Raw genomic sequence first — 19,564 nt, 5'->3', positions numbered from 1 at the left:
ATTCAAACACACACCCACGACATCATTTTTATCCTAATATATGAGTATCATATATCGTTGGAAACGAGAGAAGACAAGGAATCTATTTTTGTCACCTGTTTATGAGTAGCTTCAACCTAGTAAAAGTTATTAGTAAATTTTTTATATTGGTGCCTTCTCAACAAACAATGTTGTTTTTATTTTGGTGGTTAAATTTTAGTTTTAGAGCAAGTAGTTATCTGAGTTTATCCCAAATTTGGTGGAGATGCTCATAACGGTGTTATTTTACCTTGGAAACATTTTGATGTGTTTTTTGGCATAAGTTTTTAGTAGTAGATCTGACATCTTTTTGGTAGTTTGCTTTCTTTCATCATTGAGCAGTTCAAGTTTTTTTTTCAACAACAATGATGAATGGTTGATATGCATTTGGAAGAAGAGAGAAGAAAGAGGTTTTGTAACATTGAAAAGATGAGATTTCAAGTGGACATATGTTACATATAGATCAGATTTGGGAATCTCCATTCTTCCTATATTTTCTTTCTCTTTCTCATTGTAAAGGGTTGATTGGTTCTAGTCTATCGAGCATAGCTCTAGTTGTGTTTCCACATCCTTAGTACTCTCTCTTCTATGAGAAGTAACAATGAATTTATAGATTTTTAGTTTTGATCTATTTGTTTTTTTTTGCATTATCGTCATGCATTTTGAATGTATTTGTCTCAAAGAAATGGATACAAAGACAATAAATGTATTTAATTTTATTATGATTCTTGTCTCCTATCTTTTTTATTTGTAGTCTTTTGTGATTTATGGATAAAGAACATAAATATCATTTCAACTCCTTTAGGTTGTATGGTTTGATATGTTTTGCCATTGATTCAAAGAATTAATTAAATTCTTGATATATCTTAACAGGGTTGCAAATTTCTGAGAGAGATTTTGATAAGTAGGAGATTCATTGTGAACATTAGTGTCTGATTCACAAAGCACAAGGATAGAACTATGTTATCTTAATGTATGTTGTGATTTATGGATTATCTAATGGATAGGGCATTGATCAGTCAAAGGGTCTACATGTTTCTTGTTGTTTCATATGTGGGTTATGTTGATATCATTTTATAATCATTATATTTTTTCTATCATGTTCTAGAGCTGAAAAGGTTAACCCTCACTTAGCTTGTGAGTGCATAGGTCATGCTACTACTTGTTCGATGCCTCTATTATTATATAAGTGTAGAAGCATTTGGGATTTTCAATATTCTTTGTATATATTTTGATTTATGGTTTTTGCGTTGGTCACATAACAGAATCTAAGGTCTACTTGCCTAGGTTTTTCAAAGCCTGAAGTAAAGAAGAAGTTCAGCCTTATAGTTGGCCCTGATGTTTGAATAGGTGTGTTGAACATGGGAATGAGCTACACCCTATACATATTTATTCTTATTGTTGGGTTTTAAAAAGAATTTAAATCAGGAGCCAATAACATGGTGGCTCTGTTGGGGAGTACTACTAGATAATTTTCAGTTTATCTTAGTGTTTGTCAATTCCTTGTCCTATTGGTGATACATAAATGTTACATGTATGAGTATTGTTTCATGAAGTTAGCCTTGTGCACTAGGTGATAGGTGACCTAATATTTTGAGATATTGGTTCTTTCAAAATCATTTTCCCATAGTCGTTGTCGACTCAAATGTTACAACACTAGTGTCAAAGTTTAGTTTGAAGAAATGGATAAAAGAAAGAATACTCGGGCATATGTTAGGAAGAATCCTAAATTAGATCTACAAGGGTGACTTTGTCCTAGAGGAAGAAATGGTTGGTCAGGAAAGAAGAGTGAATTACCAGAAGAATCAGACCCTTAGAAACAAAATACTACTAGTAGACAATTTCATCATTCAATCAGTGAAAAGGAGTCTTCTTACAAAAGTTTGAAGTCTATTAGTGAGATTTCTGATGACAACTTTTGTGACACCCTAGAATTCATAGGTTAGGAGAAGATAATATACCAAGATCCAATGAATGTGGAACAAAGGAAGAACAATAATTTGTTCCATACCCAACAAGATCCCATCCTTTCAAATCCTTCCTATAAAGAGTCAACACATGTATATCCTATAGATGGAGATATGACTTCCAGTTCTGAGGAGATTAGACCAAATCCAGATGATTTGAGCATGTTGAGAATGAAATTTGTTGAGCAATTGGAAATATAAAGACATCTTAAGAATGAAAGGTAAGAAGAGATAAGGAAAGTGATAGAGGAAAGATAAGATTTATTCAAAAGCATTACTGCTCTAAAAAAGAATAATGAAAAGGTTGCTACTCCTTAGAAACCAGTGATATTAGATGATATTGTTAACCTAATAAAGGAGCTCAAGAATTTTTTTTGAGTAGGCAAGAATTTTAAAAGGAAGGCGCTATTGTTAGACAAGTGCAAAGTTACAAACCTATAACAGTTGAGCCTCATGAATATAGAAACAAAGAAACCTCTATGACTGAGAAGGACAAAGGAAAGAAGAAGAAGACTAGTATTACAATAAGAGAACCAGTTAGAGTAACAACTGTTCAAGATACTATGTCAGCATCTGTTATAGAGTGAGAAAAGAAAGGAGGGGGCAAATCTAGAAATATAGTTGGAGCGAGTTGGAAATGAGGCTTCTATTGTAGATTTCAAAAGGCGAATCCATTTTATCAATAGCACTTCAAATGTTCAAACTTTAGTTACTCCTGAAATAGGTATAATTTCTAGCTCAATGCCAAATACCTATACTAATAAGACTATAACTTTTAATGTCCCTCCTTCATCTTCTTAGAAAATAGAAGCTTAGAATGTTAAGATGTGTAGTGCCTCTCCCATTCGAATTATGTAAGTCATCTCGATAGAGGTAACTTTGGTGATCTCTCCTTGAGAAGGGATCATGATTGTGACCATGAGTGGTCTACACCATTGTGGTGATTTGATTTATGTTCTGTATTAGTTGCTTTGATTATGCTTTGGTTGATTTTTGAAATTATGATGTAATTTATGGTTCACTGAGGTTTGTGCCAGTAGTTACCAGGATCAATGTGGTATCATTATGTTATTCCATGATTACCCTAAGAGGTGTGCAGAGATTGCATTGTGTACTATTACCCTGCTACGTTAGACTAGTTTCATGTAGCAATGGTTAGTCATGTTTATGACTATGTTCACTTATGTATTTTAAGTATCTTTTCATGTTGTGTAAGAAACCATTATTAAATGCTTAAATAATTAAAAATGAATTGTCCATGTTGGATTCTTTGGTTATGTGTTGTGGATATTTACCTTGTTGTATTTTGATCTGAGAGATACTTGATACTCATGTTATGTTTTACATTTGAGATGACCTAAGGGTCAGATGTTATACTTTGATTTCCATATCATAGATGTTATACTACTATGTTGCTTAGTTGATCATATTGCATGATGATGCCATTTTGAGATGATAGTATTTTTTATGATGATATTTGGTTATCTAGTATTGGATATATCTTTGATTTTGTTATGTGATGGATTTAATGCTATGGTTATTTACTTCTTTCTTGCTTCATTATGCTATATGAAAACGTGAGTGATGTAAGTATATTATTTCGGTATAATTGAATAAATGGTTAAATTAGGTTATTTAATGAATTATTGCTTCGTCTATATTGTTAAATGCAATTACACTTGATCATGTTGTTATATTGTAATTGCAATTGCAAGTGCACTACGCTTTATTTTTGCAAGATAAGATCTCTATTTACATTTCGTAAATTAGTAATTATCTAGCTAGTTAGCCTTCATGTCTTCACACAATTGACATAATATAAAATAACTTATGAATTAATATCCATAAATTCATCTCATCATGACTTTGCAATTATTTTTTTCACCAAAATAATTCCTTAAGTCATACAACTCATATTTTTGATATACTCTATTTTGTTCTGTCAAATACCAGAACTGGTATTTTAACCATAACTTGTGTTTTACTATCCATATACATTTGCACACTAAGTTTCATCATCATGAAATTTTCACAAAGCTGACCTCAAATATGCATTTTCTAACTCGAAATGTGTCATTTGTACACATCACATTTGTCTTTGTACTGTTGCAAACTGTCTAACTGATGTAGAGCATCTACTGGTGTAAGGGCAATACCGTGTCACCCAAAAATATGCTTAGTGTTAGTTTTTGTTTAATGTGTTTTCATTTTTGGATACACATTTGGGTCAAATAGAGATACCAACTCTCATAGTTCTACTATTGGTTTTCTGGATTAGAGTTTTTGAGCACCTTGGGATATGTGTGAATGTAGAAAATAGGCTATTTTGTAATTAAGCCATAATTATAATGAGTTAGAGGGTGTAAGCTGGAGGGATGATTATACTTGTAATTTAAAGCACTCCAAAAAAAGAATAAGGTCAAAAGGCTTAATGGTTTGAAAGTTGTTGCAATTTTAAGTTGCCTGGAGACCCCTTAAGAGCACATCAAAGTTAGATTTGAGTTACTAAATGGCCTTGTATGAGCCCAAAAAATGGGGGATGAATAAATTTGGTCTATAGAGCTATAGAGCCCTTGGAGAGATTTTCAGAAATGTAAATGATTCATCAATTGGAGTCCCAGATTAAAAGTTATGCCTCCCGGAAGTTGGACTACCATTTCCAGATTCTTCTAATTTTACACCGACTTCTGACATGTTTTCTAAAACCTTTTGTTTTGGCAGTGGATTCCAAATGGCATATTCTAAAATGTATTCCTAACCTTAAGCCTAGTTTGGGTTACTTAAGGACAATTTTGGCATTGTAAATGCAGTTTTTGGTGGAGTTTGGGAGAAGGTACTGTGAAAAAGGTTTTTCTCTAGAATCTGATAACATTGTAAGCCATAGGGCATGTCATTGGGTTTGTTTTCATTGTACTAAATGAAAAGAATATCACTTTTGATAATAATATTCCCCTTTTCTTTTTGTGTTCATATTGGTCTTGGATTGTTCCCTCATCAAGTGGTATAAAAGAAGGTTTTCCCAAGTGTGTAGATAGAGCGCTGACTATGAGGCAGTTTGCACCAGGATTGTGTGGTTGTGGGATTGGATATATTGAGAAGATGCATCCATGAAGAGAGTGTGGTGGAAGGGCCCAAAGTTGTTCCTCCTGAGGCTAGAGCACTCCAGAAACAAGTTTAGGCATTGCAAGAGGAGATCTGTAGAGGGATGAACATTTTTGTAGGTGATGGAAGTGAGGAGGAGAATGAAGAAGGAAATATTGGGCAGGAAGGGGAAGGAGATGAAGAAGTCATAAACCAGGCAGAGGAGAAGCTTTTTAGGGCCATTGCTAAGTTGGGAAAAAGACCTAATGTGTTTTTGGGAAATCTAAAACTGGATGAGTTGATCGAATAGATTAATGAGCTAGAGGAATAGTTTAAGTATGAGGATATCAAGGACCTTGATAGGGTTAAGTTTGTGAAGGACAAAATGAAAGGCCATTCCAAAATATGGTGGCAAGAGATTCAATTGGAAAGAAATAGAAGAGGGAAACAAAAAACCACAAGATGAGATCGCATGGTAGACAAACTAAAGAAGCAGTTCATTCTTGTTGATTACAAGCTTGATTTGTTCAATAAGATGCAATGGTTAAAGTAAGCAGGAAAATATGTCCAGGAATACACAGAGGAATTTTACAGAGTCCTTATTATGGTGGGGCATGCGGAAGCAAACAAAGAGAAGGTTTATCATTACCTTAATGGGTTAAGACCTAGCATTTAGGAGGAGTTAAGTCTAGTTAGAATGACTAGCATTGAAGAGGCATACTAGTTTGTCTTGCGGGTTGAGGAGAAGCTAAAAATTTTTTTTGATAGAAGACAAAGAGCACGCGATCAAGGAGGAAGGGGTAGTGGAAAGTCATTTGGAGATCGAAATGAGAACCAGAAGAAAAATGAAGATGTGGGTACTAGCCAAAACTAGAGGAATGAGTGTTTTAACCACTCCCGTGATCAAAACTTTGGAGATAAAAGAGGAAGAGGTATAGGAAATGGAAAAGTTTCAGGAAGAGGAGGCTTCCGTGGTACCTATTTTCATTGCAATGAAGAAGGTCATCATGCCTATGAATGCCCTCAATGCCAAGGAAGGACAAATAGGAGAGATGATGGTCAAGTAAGGGTTGCTCATGTGGATGATGATGCATAGTCCTCACATTCAGAGGATGCAGAATGAGGATAGGTTATAGTAAATGAAAGGGTCTTATTGAGTGGTGAGACTGAACTTAGACAAAGCAGGAGTTTGTTTCATACCAGGTGCAAGTGCGAGGGTAAATGTTGTGATGTGATTGTTGATGGTGGAATTGCTAACAACTTAGTGTCAGAGGAGATAGTCTCAAAGCTAAAGCTCAAGAGGGATAAACACCCCAACCCTATCATATTGCTTGGGTAGATAGTCTCAAAGCTAAAGCTCAAGAGGGAGAAAGTCCCCCAACCCTATCGAATTTTTTGGATGCAGGCTGGTCATAAGGTCCTGGTTAGTGAACAATGTTTGGTAAAGTTTAAGATTGGGAGTTACCATGATGAGGCTCTCTGTGACGTCATCCAATGGATGTCTATCATTTATCATTGGGAAGGCTGTGGTAGTTTGATAGGCATGCTATACATGATGGTCATGCAAATACATACTCTCTGACAAAGGATGGAGTTCACCACAAATTGAAGCCCTTGATAAAGGAGGGTGAAAAGGTATGCAGTAGTGCTAGGGTATTTCTTGTTGATGGAAGAAAATTTTTGGATGGCATGAAGCATTAGCATATGTGTTATGCTTTAATTTCTAGAAAGGATAAGGAAGTTAGTAGTGAAGTTCCACTTGAAGTTTTAGGTCTATTAAGTGAGTATGGAGATGTCATCTCATATAATGTTCCAGAAGGGTTGCTACTAATAAGGTAAATTGGTCATCAAATAGATTTAGTCCCTAGAGCTATTTTTCCTAACAAGGTTGCTTATAAGATGACTCCTACTAAGACTAAGGAGCTAAAAAAACAAGTTCAGGAGCTATTGAGTAAAGGTTTAATTCTAGAGAGCCTAAGTCCATGTGCAATACTTGCATTGTTGGCACCAAAGAAGGATAGAGAGTGGAGAATGTGTATAGACTCTCAAGGTCTAAATAAAATAACTATCAAGTACCAATTTCCTTTGCCAAGGATGGATGATCTTATGGACTGCTTGAGTGGAGCTCATTACCTCACAAAGATAGATCTCAAGAGTGGCTATCATTAGATACAAATATGAGAGGGAGATGAGTGGAAGACTACATTCAAGACCAAGGAGGTTCTATATGAATGGTTAGTCATGCTCTTTGGACTGCCCTATGCACTAAGCACCTTCATGTAGCTTATGAATGAGGTAATTAAAGAAATTTTTGGGAGAATTTGTTATTGTCTATTTGGATGATATATCAGTTTTCAGTAAATCTTTGAATGAAAATTTATTGCATATTCGTAGTGTCCTTGAAAGGTTGAGGGAAGAGAAATTGTTGATTAATTTGAAGTGTAGCTTTGTCAAAAGGGAGTTAGTCTATTTGGGGTTCGTTGTATCAGTTGAAGGTCTCAAAATGGACCCAAACAAGGTGAAGGTCATCTTGGAATGGCCTAATCCAAGGTTTGTTACTGAGATGAGGTCATTCCATGGTTTGGATAGCTTTTATAGGAAGTTCATTAGGAATTTCAGTAGAATATAACAATGAGGTGAGATAGAAAAGAGTTCAAGTGGACTACAGGAGTTGCAAGGGGTTTTGAATTGCTGAAGAAGGTGATAGACAAACTTATGTTGGCACTTCCTAATTTGAACAAAGTGTTCCAAGTGGATTGCGATGCTAGTGGCTATGTTATTGGGGTTGTGTTGAGCCAAGAAGGTAAGCCTATTGCCTATTTTAGTGAAAAATTGAATGATACAAATAAGTATTATGTTTATGATTAGGATTTCTATGCAATAGTTCATGCCTTGAAGAAATGGAGGCATTATTTGTTGCCAAAATTTTTTTTTTTCTATACCGATCACTAGGCATTGCACTACCTAAATAGCCAAGGTAAATTGAATCAGATACATTTGAAATGGGTAGAGTTCATACAAACCTATACATTTTTATTAAAACATAGAAGCAAAAGGTCTAATAGGGTTGTAGATGCATTAAGTAGGAGATAGTTATTGCTGACAGTAATGCAGGTTGAATTGGTTGGGTTTGATGAACATAAGAATCAGTACTCTGAGGATACTGACTTTGCCAGGGCTTGGAAGACTTGTAAAGAACCTATTACTCTAGACAGGACCAGGTGGATAGGTTACATGATTAAGGATGGTATGTTGTTCAAGAGAAGTCAATTGTGTATTTCAAGGAGTTCCATGGGGGAGAACTTGATCAAGGAGAAGCATAGTGGAGGGATGACAAGACACTTTGGTCGAGACAAGACCATTGCCATTATTAGAGAACATTATTTTTGGCCTTAATTGTCATAGGTTGTGAAGAAGTTTGTGTAGAGTTTTCAAGTATGTCAAACAACCAAAGGATTTAGTCAAAATACTGGACTCTATCAACCATTGCATGTTCCATCGAAGCCTTGGGAGGACATAAGTATGGATTTTGTTCTTGGATTGCCAAGGACACAAAGGGGTAATGACTCAGTATTTGTGGTGGTTGATAGGTTCTCCAAGATGACACATTTCATTCCATGCCACAAGACTCATGATGCAGTGCATATTGCAGATTTGTTTTTCAGAGAGGTAGTGAGCTACATGGTCTCCCAAAAAATATTGTTTCTAATAGAGATACTAAATTTTTTGGGTATTTCTAGAGGACTTTGTGGAAGAAGTTAAAGAAAGAATTGAAATTCAGTTCTGCACATCATCAATAGACTAATGGAAAAACAGAAGTTGTAAATAGAAGTCTGGGAAATTTGTCGAGGTTCTTAGTAGGAGATAAGCCCAAGGGATGGGATTTGATTCTACCACGAGCAAAATTTTCTTACAATAATTTTGTGAATAGGAGTACTGGTAGATTACCATTCCAAATTGTGTATGGGAGTAGTCTAAGGATTGCACCAGAGCTGAGAAAGATAGAGTAGGGGGAGAGGACAAGTGTTGAGGTAGAAGACTTTGCTGAACATGTCAAAAACCTACATGAGGAGGTACATGCACATAGTACCAAGATTAACCTAGAGTATAAGGCTAGAGCATATCAAAAGAGGAGACATAAGGAGTTCCAAGTTGGGGATCTGGTTATGGTATACTTGAGGAAGGAACAATTTGTAGTTGGCATCTACAACAAGCTGAAGATGAAGAAATTTGGCTAGTGCAAAATTTTGAAGAAACATGACTCAAGAAATGCAGATGAGGTGGAGTTTCCAAATGGGATTCACATTTCTCCTTTTTTCAATATTGTAGACTTAATAGAATATCATGATGACGGTGCAGAGGAGGAGTCGATTCTGGAGCCATGTCCAATTCCTACTTTTCAAAAAGAAGAGTTTGAAGAAATTTTAGATAGTTGTGTGGGTTGAAGTTCTGAAAATAGGTAGTATGAAGAATACTTGGTGAAGTGGAAAGGATGACCAGTAGAAGATTCAATTTGGATATCTATAGTGGAGATTACCCATATGGGATTTCCTCTACTAGCTGTAAACTGACAAGGTCACTTTTCAATCTACCTTGGGTGTCTGATGTCGAAGCATCTAGTGGTGTAAGAGCAATCATGTATCACCCAAAAATATGCTTAGTGTTAGTTTTTGTTTAATGTGTTTTCATTTTTGGCTAACCATTTGGGTCAAATAGCGATTCCAACTCTCATAGGTCCACTACTGGTTTTTTGGGTTAGAGTTTTTGAGCACTTTGGGATACGTGTCAATGTAGAAAATAGGTCAAAAGGGTTTACGATGTGAAAGTTATTGCAGTTTTAAGTTCCTTGGAGATCCCCTAAGAGTGCTTCAAAGTTAGATTTGTATAGGCCCAAAAAATGGGAGATGAGCAAAGCTAGTCCATAGGGGTATAGAGCGCTTGGAGAGCTTTCTAGAAATGTAAACAGTTCATCAATCGGAGTCCCAGATCAAAATTTATGTCTCCCAGAAGTTAGACTACCATTTCTAGATTCTTCTAATTTTACATTGACTTCTGACATGTTTTCTAGAACCTTATGTTTTGGCAGTGGATGCCAAATGGCATATTCTAAAATGTATTCCTTACCCTAAACCTAATTTATGTCACTTAAGGACATTTCTAGAATTGTAAATGCAATTTTTGGTGGAGTTTGGGAGAAGGTACCATGAGAAAGGTTTTTCTCCAAAATTTGATAACATTGTAAGCCATAGGGCATATCATTGGGTTTTTTTTCATTGTACTGAATGTAATAGCATATCACTTCTGATAATAATATTCTCCTTTTCCTGTTGTGTTCATTTTGGTCTTGGATTGTGCCCTTATCACTCACACTTAGACAATTTTCTATCTATAAATGCATAAATGAAATGCTCAATACATATTGCCATAAATGACAACTCTCTAGACATCTAACTTACCATATTCCCAACAATCTCCCCTTTTGGAATTGATGACAATATTTGGGAAAATTGGCTATTCCCAAAATGATGTCATACAAAACAAAAACAAGTAAAAGTAACTACACAAAATTGTCTTCAAGACATAACAATTTTATTCATGTTTTGATGGATCGTTGCATTCCTTATCACTCCTTACATTGATACACAAGAGTATTTCTACTTACATATACATATATAATCTCCTACATAAAATTTCTTTACATATATTACTCCCCCTTCGTCATCAATGGAAAAGGTGTCAGAAACTGTAAACAAAAATATTTTTTGCTATTGATCAACTTGATATCTTGGGAAAAAAATCTGTATACACAAGTTTCGTTCAATTAACTTCTTTCTTACAATTTTCCTTAAATGTATCAAATATATTGATTAGTGTGCATATTGCATAGGATACCACTTCAACACGCTCAAGTTAGTATAGGATAAATTTTATTATAGGAGGCTTTAGTTGCAATACACTCCTCCAGTTGCCTCTACAAAATGTTGATCTTAGGTGATAAAATCTCCCTAAGCGTGGATAACCTTTTTAATACCTTTTCCTTATTAGCCTCTATGCATCTGATTGCATCATGGATCTTCTGAACTTTAGTTCCATAATCTTCAACACTGGCCTCTGGAAATTGTAACCTTGTATTGAGTGCATTAAGTTCACTCATCTGACCCTTTAACTGGTCTTCAAAATTTTTTAGGTATTTGTATGATAGTGCACATTTTCCATACAACTACCTACCTTCATTAATATGCTTTCTTAACTCCTTGATACATACATCAAGTTCCTTTAAGTCATTCCTTACATTCATGCATACTATATCAACAAGTGATGCATCATGCTTTGCATGTGCTTGTGTTGAAGATTCTTTAGACAAGGTTGTGAATTCTTCATCAAAATTCTTCATGACTTCTTTAGCCTTTGACTATAAATTTGTATTACTTATAGTTGTAGTAACTATCTTATGCATTCTCTCCAGGACTTCCATTAATGTCTTCTCTAAAGACTTCACATAATTAATCTTTTCAAATAACTTTCTCAATGAGCTCATTAACTCTTTATGGTCATTATCATCATTAGATAATATTTTCACAAGTTTTACTATTGATGATTGGCTAGTTGCAAGTTCTGCAATAGATACCATTGTTGGGGCTACATAAGGTATGCCAACCTCATGTTGGAACACTACCTTCCCAAGTTATGACTCCATATGTTTTAGTCTAGTCTTTCTTCTTCTCTTTTCCTCTTTGTTTCTTTATTCCTTTCTTCTTCTTGCTTGTTCTCTCCTTTCCTCTTTTCTATTTCTCTTCTCTTTACTTCTTTCTTCTTTTCATTTACCTATTTCTTCCTTTTCTCTTCTTCTTCTTCCTCATTAGGGCTAGTGTAGGCAATGATATTGTCAATAATTGATGACCCAGAACTTGCAAAGGATTTTCTTTTATATATATAGTTATTTGTGTACTATCCACTTGCATGGATTCAATACCCATAACTATGTGAGGAGGTGATTGTGCTTGATGTGTCTCCTCGACATCTTCTTCAACACTGGATGGTGTACTTTCTTGTACATATACTAGGCTTACTAGTTTTGATTGCACAGTTATGACATAGAAGTCATATATTTTACTATGGCTTCTTCAGTCTCCTCCTTAAGTTCTTCATAATTGTCTCCCATTAGAAGAATTGCTCTTATTTTGTTCCTCAGCAAGGGTTCAATACCCTTCAAAATTTTGTCCATATCTTCCTTAGAGTTAATTTCACACAGTTTCTTTATCATATTTTCTCTTAACTTTGTGTCTTCTTCTATCATTCTTCATGTTTAATAACCTATGATATAGGTCTTCTAGGATCTTGTTCTGAATGTTGTCAAACCTATGTTCCTCAAGATCATGTTTCTCACTATAACATTCTCTAGTTGCCTTCTATCCATATTATTATACAAGTTATAGAATTTATTCAACTGTACAAAATTATTTTCATTTATAATTTGCATGTTTTTTTTTTTCTACATTTGCTTTCCATTCCTTCTTTCTTGGTGGAGTTCTACCCTCTTGTGTTGCTTGCTCCACTAGTTTGTTCTCAATTTCATCCTCTGATTCTTCTAAATCACTGACTTTTAAGTTCTTCCTCCTTTTTCTAGGTCCACTAGAAATTTTCTTGACACTTTTCTTCATAGATGGTGAAGGTTCTTGCTTCACCTTTACCAATCTTTTAGACTTCCTCTGTACAATAGGAGAATCAACTTTTGATTGCCTCCTAGGTTGATCATGATGAGCCCAGATTAGTTGGACTTGCACAACTACTACATAGGGTTCAGGTGTCTATGCACTGGGTTTTACAATTTTTGCACTCTCAAAAGATGTTACAATGCAAATTGGTGTTGCTGCTATCACCTCAATCTCTTCGATGTTCTTCATTTCTAGCACAATACTTTTTATTTCATCAAACTCCTCTTGATTCATACTAGATTCCTTAAGGATGTAATCTATCTTCTTCTCTAATTTCTTCTTAGTATATTTGTTGTGAACTTTAGAATGAACTTTCCTTACCTTCTCCTCATAGGCAACCCATCTAGGGCACTTAGTGTCCTTTTCTGACTGGAATATGATCTGTGCATACCCTTCACTGAGTTTTGTACTCATCTCATTTCCCATGGGCTCAATGAATTTTATCCTTGGTTCTACTTCTTCCATGCATGTATTGTCAGTTTCCACCATGAAGCATAATTCATCTTTGTACTTCTCCACTATGGAGAGAGTTTTTTTGTACCTCTCTTTCATTTTAAACCTGAGAACTCTTCATAATCCTATGTCATTATCTCTGACATTTTCCAACTTTTCCCTATAACACTATATCACCAACTTCATTGCGCACTCATTGCTTTCCCAATTTATCATTCCTAGAAACTTCTTGGTTGCATAGAAGAATAAATGTGTCAATAGAGACTCAAATCTAAAGACTACATTCTTAGTCTTCTTCAATTTTCCAAGTTGTCCAATTATTGAGTTCTAACTATCTCGCATAGGTTCACTTTTACTCTCTCAACTACCATTGCATAGGTTGTATGCAAAAATCTGTCTCGTATCGAGTTAACTCTTGAACCATGGTTAAGCTTGTATCCTAAAAACTTACTTAACACTTTAACTTCTTTGTCTTGAATCATGTCCACCTTCTTAATTTTTCAATCAAACCTGGTGTACAAGTTTTTCTCAACTATCTTTCTCAGGTTTCTATCATTCACTAGGTTGCATCCTTCATTGCAAAATATCTTAATTCAGGCTCCTTAAAATATCTTAAAATGTTGCATTTAGGGCTTTTTCAACTTCACACACTTCAATTCACTATCAAGTCACTCTTTAATTGCTTTAAACTCTTAACATGAACAAATGGTACACACAATCATGTTCGCAAACTTTAAATTATTTCAAATTAGTCTTCACATTAAATACGTATCTACTACAAATTAAAAAATAGTGACTTATTACTAGTTAACTTGTTTTCCATTTTACAACTTATTGTGATCATATCTAAGCTTGCGTGCTTGAACATAGCTTTCTCTCTTATGTCCTGTACCTTCTGTTATCTGCACAACTTCTAATTCTCTCTCTAACATCAGTTCTGATTAATTGATGCTCTAGTTTTCTAAAACGACTTTTATTAAGATAAGATGAGTCACAAACAACTTTTGACTTCAATATCTCATTAGGTGCATCAAAATATTGTTCTTCCAAAACTATATAAGAACATTTTAGATCCTTAGCTTTCACATATTCTTCTTTGAATTCATCAACATGTTCCTTGTCTGCTTCCCTCTGATTGTTATCATTCCTTCTATTATTTCTATTATTGTTTCTTCTGTGATTAGGATTTATGTTGAATTTTCTTCTATCCATTCTGCAATATCTCACTATGTGTCCAAAGTTATTATATAATTGACATATAGGTGCATTCCTTCTTTGATTGGTTCCATTCTGACTATTCGGTGCTCTACAAGTCATTGCAATGTATCCAAGATTTTTACATTTTTCATATACAAATTGTTTCATTTCTGCATCAAATCTTCCTCTTTCATTACCTATAGGGTTAGTGTTTCTAAACATTCTACTATTTGCATTGTTACTATCAAACTTAGGTTTCTTGTGATCTACTGCTTTATGTCCATAACAATGAAAATTATAACAATAGAAATTAGTAATAGGTTTGAAAAACTTACCTAAAAAATCTCTTTTTATATGACCATTTTCATTGCATATGAAACATCCACCTCTGAATTCATGTATGACTTCCTTGGGCGGTTCATTTTGCTTAGGTTTATCAACTTGCTCTATTTTATTAGTCTCATCATGTTTCACAAACAAATCAACTAGTTCAATCTCCTTAGATACTTTAGTAGTAATGCTTGATTCAATCTTACTCAAACTAGATTCTTTGAGGGATTTAACAATTGGATCTGGTTCTTTTCTAATTTCAACTTTCTTGGCAGATTTCTTGCCAATAAGGTAACCAAGCCCTGTCTTATTATAAGAAGGTCTCTGGTGAAATATTTGGTCATCAATTTTCTCACTGCTGGAATAAAGTTTCTCAAACTATTCCTTAGCTTGTGTCCATTCTCCTTCCATAATAGTATTGTACTTTTCTAATTCTTCATGCTCATTCTTAATAGAATCTAATTTATATATTACTTGACTCAATCTGGATATAAGGTCTATATTCTCATATTTCATATCAAGTTCACTCTTACTACCATCATTCTTAAGACTCAATGCAAGTTCCACAATTTTCAACTCATGTTTCAAGATCCCATTTTCTTTCTTGAGATTTCCTACTTCATCATTGTCACTAGTCTAGACATTTAATTCCTTCCTAGATTTCAGATCATCAATCTTGTCTTTCAATTTGCCAATATAAACTTTTGCATATTCATACCTATCGTTTAGGTTATCTCTTGCTTCTATATGAAGGCAATCGATTCAACAACTTCTTCAAGATTCCTCTTTAACTATTCCATATCCATAGGGATTTTACTCAAGTTTTTAAGCCTCTTAAGAGTAATTGTGCTATGATACTAATTGGTAGAAATAGATAATACGAAGGGTGGGGGGGTGTGAATCAGTATTCTACAAATTTCTGTCCACAACTAAATATTGTTAATTACTTTATAACTTGCATATAAAAGTAAACCAACAATGTTGAATAGTAAATATAACCATACACAAAGTGAACTCGTAACACCATTATTTGTTAACTAGGGAAACCTTGGTGTAATGTCCCATTTTTTTGGAGGAGTTAATTATAAAGTTATCAATATATATATATATATATATTACAAGGTAACTTTATAAATTTAATAATAATAATAAAATCTTCTAGAGGTTGCTGGAAGAAGCGGAGAAAAATTAAAAAGGAGGCCGACCTATCAAAGAAAAAAGAAAAAATAGGCATTGAGGGCTCATTTCCTATCATCAAGTTTTATTATTGAGTTTTTGCTGATGTGCGTTGTGGAGCCTAGGGTTTCTGCAAGTAGTCACAATTGGCCATTGAGAACGAAAACTCTCAATTAGTATGCTATTTTGAGGTTGTGAAAGATCACCTGAATTATTGCAATTGTGGGAAGGATATTTTAGTCCTTTCACTTGTGCTTAATTGCTGGTTTCGAGTTTCCAGTGGAGTTGCACTTTCTCCATATCATCTTTAGCATTCAGTCTCCACCATTTGATCAATCCAGGTTCTTCATTTCTATCTATAGTTGCAACAAGTTCTCAATTGTATACAACTAGTTAGGGTTTCTCTGTAATGTGCTATGTCATAATGTTTTGGTGCTGAAATTTGCCATATCATTTGTAAAAACATTTGGTTTTCATTGAATGAATACATTGGCACTATTATTTTTTTTATTTCAGCAATATATTTTAGCAATGTATTAAATTTAGGGTTTTGTTTAGTGGCCTATTGATACGGCTCACTACAGTGGTATCAGAGCGATTTCCTACCAGCCTGATAGGGTTACCCAGCCATCATTTAATTTAATTTACAAAAGAACCAACATAACTGAGAATATGGTTGAGAGATATTCTCAAAGCCCATCCAGAAGTGTGTGAGATGATGAGACTTTACAGCAATAGGAGAGGCTTCTATAGTCAATAGAGGCAAGTACACAGGAAATGATGGTTATGATGCAACATTTGATTGGGGAAAATAGGAGGAATAATCATAATAATGACCAGGATGATAGGAGCATAGCAAGATCACAACATAGGACATGGTCTAGAACAACTATCAGACCCACACGTCCTACATTTAGAGAAGAAAATCCAGCACACACACCTGATGCTATGGTAATAGATATTGTAGATGAACTCTGACAAGAAAGGAATGAGTGGGATTCATTACCAGAATATGTACAGGATGGATGAACATTTGACATGTACCTTAACTATAGAGCTGCTAGGCAGAAGCAAGTAGATAAACATAGTGAGTTGCAACAGGTCACCAAAAAGTTGGTATTACCCACATTTGATGGTAGTGGAAAAATGACTGCTCATGCTTGGATTCATAAGGTGGATACTTTCCTATCTTTGAAGACAATGATAGAATTTGAAGCACTCAAGTATGCCACTTTACAATTAGATGGGGCAGCACATGATTGGTGGACACATGGCATGATCACATTGCAACACAATCAGGTAACCACTTATCAGGAATTTGTGGATAGATTGATAGAAAGGTTTGAGAAAAAAAATCCTAAAGTTTGTTTCTGGGAGTTAGCCTAGTTGAGATAGTGAGGAGGCTTCAAACAATTTATCAATGACTTCCAGAAGCTTGCAGTGATGGTGCTTGATATTTTAGAAAGGTGGCTAGTCATTTTATTCACAGAGGGATTAACTGAACCACTCAAGGGGTGGGTAAAGGCCTTTTATCCTCCTACATTAGAGGAATCCATGAAGAAAGCCCGCAGTATGGAACTTGTAGCTCCAGAAAACTGGTTTAGTTCAAAGAGTTCTTCATCATTTAGAGATAACAAAGGGGAATTCAACAAGGGTAAAGAGAAGGTTAGTGACTCAAAAGACAAGCTAGCTGCACCTTGGGATAAGGAAACACTTAATGACTTGTGTAGAAAGAAGCTATGCTTCTTTTGCAAAGGTCCCTATGAGTTTGGTCATGATTTTCCTATGAAGCCTAAGGGGAAGGCTAACTAGGTGATGTGGGCTTATTACGAAGGTTTAGGTTCAGACATCTCAGAGCACCATGATGAGGATCCTGATGAGGCAGAGGGTGAACAAGAGGTAGATAGTGCTGAGAAAATAGAGGCTCCAGAGATACATTTATAGGAGCCACGTCTGTCTAGTATTCAAAGAGAGGGATCTTTCATATTTCAAGGAGTCTTGGCAGGACAAAAGATTATTACTCTGTTGGATACAGGTGCCACAAATAATTTCATTGATGCACAATTTGTGGAGAGGTGTGGACTCATTACTGAGGAGTTCAAGGGATTGAGAGTTAAGGTAGCTGATGGATATACTCTTCATTGTGATAGGATGGTGCGAGATCTACCTTTGTGCCTGAACAACTATGAGTTTAAGACGAACCATCATGTGGTCAACATGGGTGGCATGGACATAGTACTTGGGATGCAATGGCTACATTCTTTGAAGGAGGTTACCTTGAGATTGGAGGATATGGAGATATGATTCATCGTGAATGGTAGGACTCATGTGCTGAAGGCTATTCATAATGGTGATGTCAGGACTATCTCATTTAGGTGGTTGGAGAGATTAGTCAAACATAATAATATAGAGTGGGTGGCAATATGCGCTTTGATGCCTACCCAAGAGGGGCAACATAAGACTGAATATCATCCAGATATTTAGAAATTGAGAATCAAGTATGGGAAGGTATTCAGTGAGATTCCACTAGGCAAGCGACCAGACAGAGGTATTGAGCACATTATCGAGTTGGAGGAAGGTACTAAACCTGTCATGATCACACCATACCGGCACCCAAAATGACTCAAAGATGAGATCGAGAGGACCATCAATGAGTTGCTAGCAATTGGACACATCAGACCAAGTAAGTCACCCTTTACATCTTTTGTTGTTTTGGTAAAAAAGAAGGATGGTACTCTACGAATGTGTATTGATTATAGGGTGTTGAATAAGAGAACTATAAAGAACAAGTATCCCATCCCACACATCTATCAGTTGATAGATGAATTGCATGGGGCTTGTTATTTCAAAAAAAATGATTTGAGATCAGGCTATCACCAGATCAAAGTTCGAGAGCAGGATATTGAAAAAACTGCTTTTAAATGTCATTACGGGCATTTCAAGTTTGTAGTCATGCCTTTTGGTTTGACTAATGCACCTGCCACTTTTCAGTCCACTATGAACGAGGTCTTCCACCATCAGTTGAGGAAATTTGTGCTAGTGTTCTTTGATGATATTTTGATCTATAGCAGGACATGGCAGGAACATTTAGAGCACTTGGAGACAGTATTAAGCATTTTATAGAGCGAGTCCTTGTATGCCAAGGAGTCAAAATGTGATTTGGGGATGATAAAATTGTTGTATCTTGGACACATCATTAGTGCGGAAGGAGTAGGAATGGATCCTAAAAAGATCTGTGCTATTGTTGATTGGCCACCACTAGAGAACCTTACACAGTTAAGATGGTTCCTTGGTCTATGTGGATTCTATTGCAGGTTTGTTAGTGGCTACTCATGACATGCAGTGCCCATGACAGGTTTGCTGAAGAAAGGGGCATTTGTGTGGACTCAGGAGGCACATGAGTATTTTATGCAGTTCAAGAAAATAATGACTACATGCCCAGTATTAGGATTACCTAATTTCACAAAGACATTTGAGCTTCAATGTGATGCTTCTGGAGAGGGAGTTGGTGCTGTACTCATGCAGGACAAGCATCCTATAGCTTATGAGAGTAGGAAACTTAGAGGAGCTGAGAGATCATTCAACATATATGGTAAGGAGATATTGGCAATAATGCATACCTTGGCC

This window comes from Cupressus sempervirens, chromosome 11, assembly GCF_028749045.1.
Source record: "Cupressus sempervirens isolate cs-2001-9-10 chromosome 11, ASM2874904v1, whole genome shotgun sequence".
Lineage (NCBI taxonomy): Eukaryota > Viridiplantae > Streptophyta > Pinopsida > Cupressales > Cupressaceae > Cupressus > Cupressus sempervirens.
The sequence above is the reverse complement of the archived record's forward strand: the minus strand, read 5'-3'. Positions refer to the sequence as shown.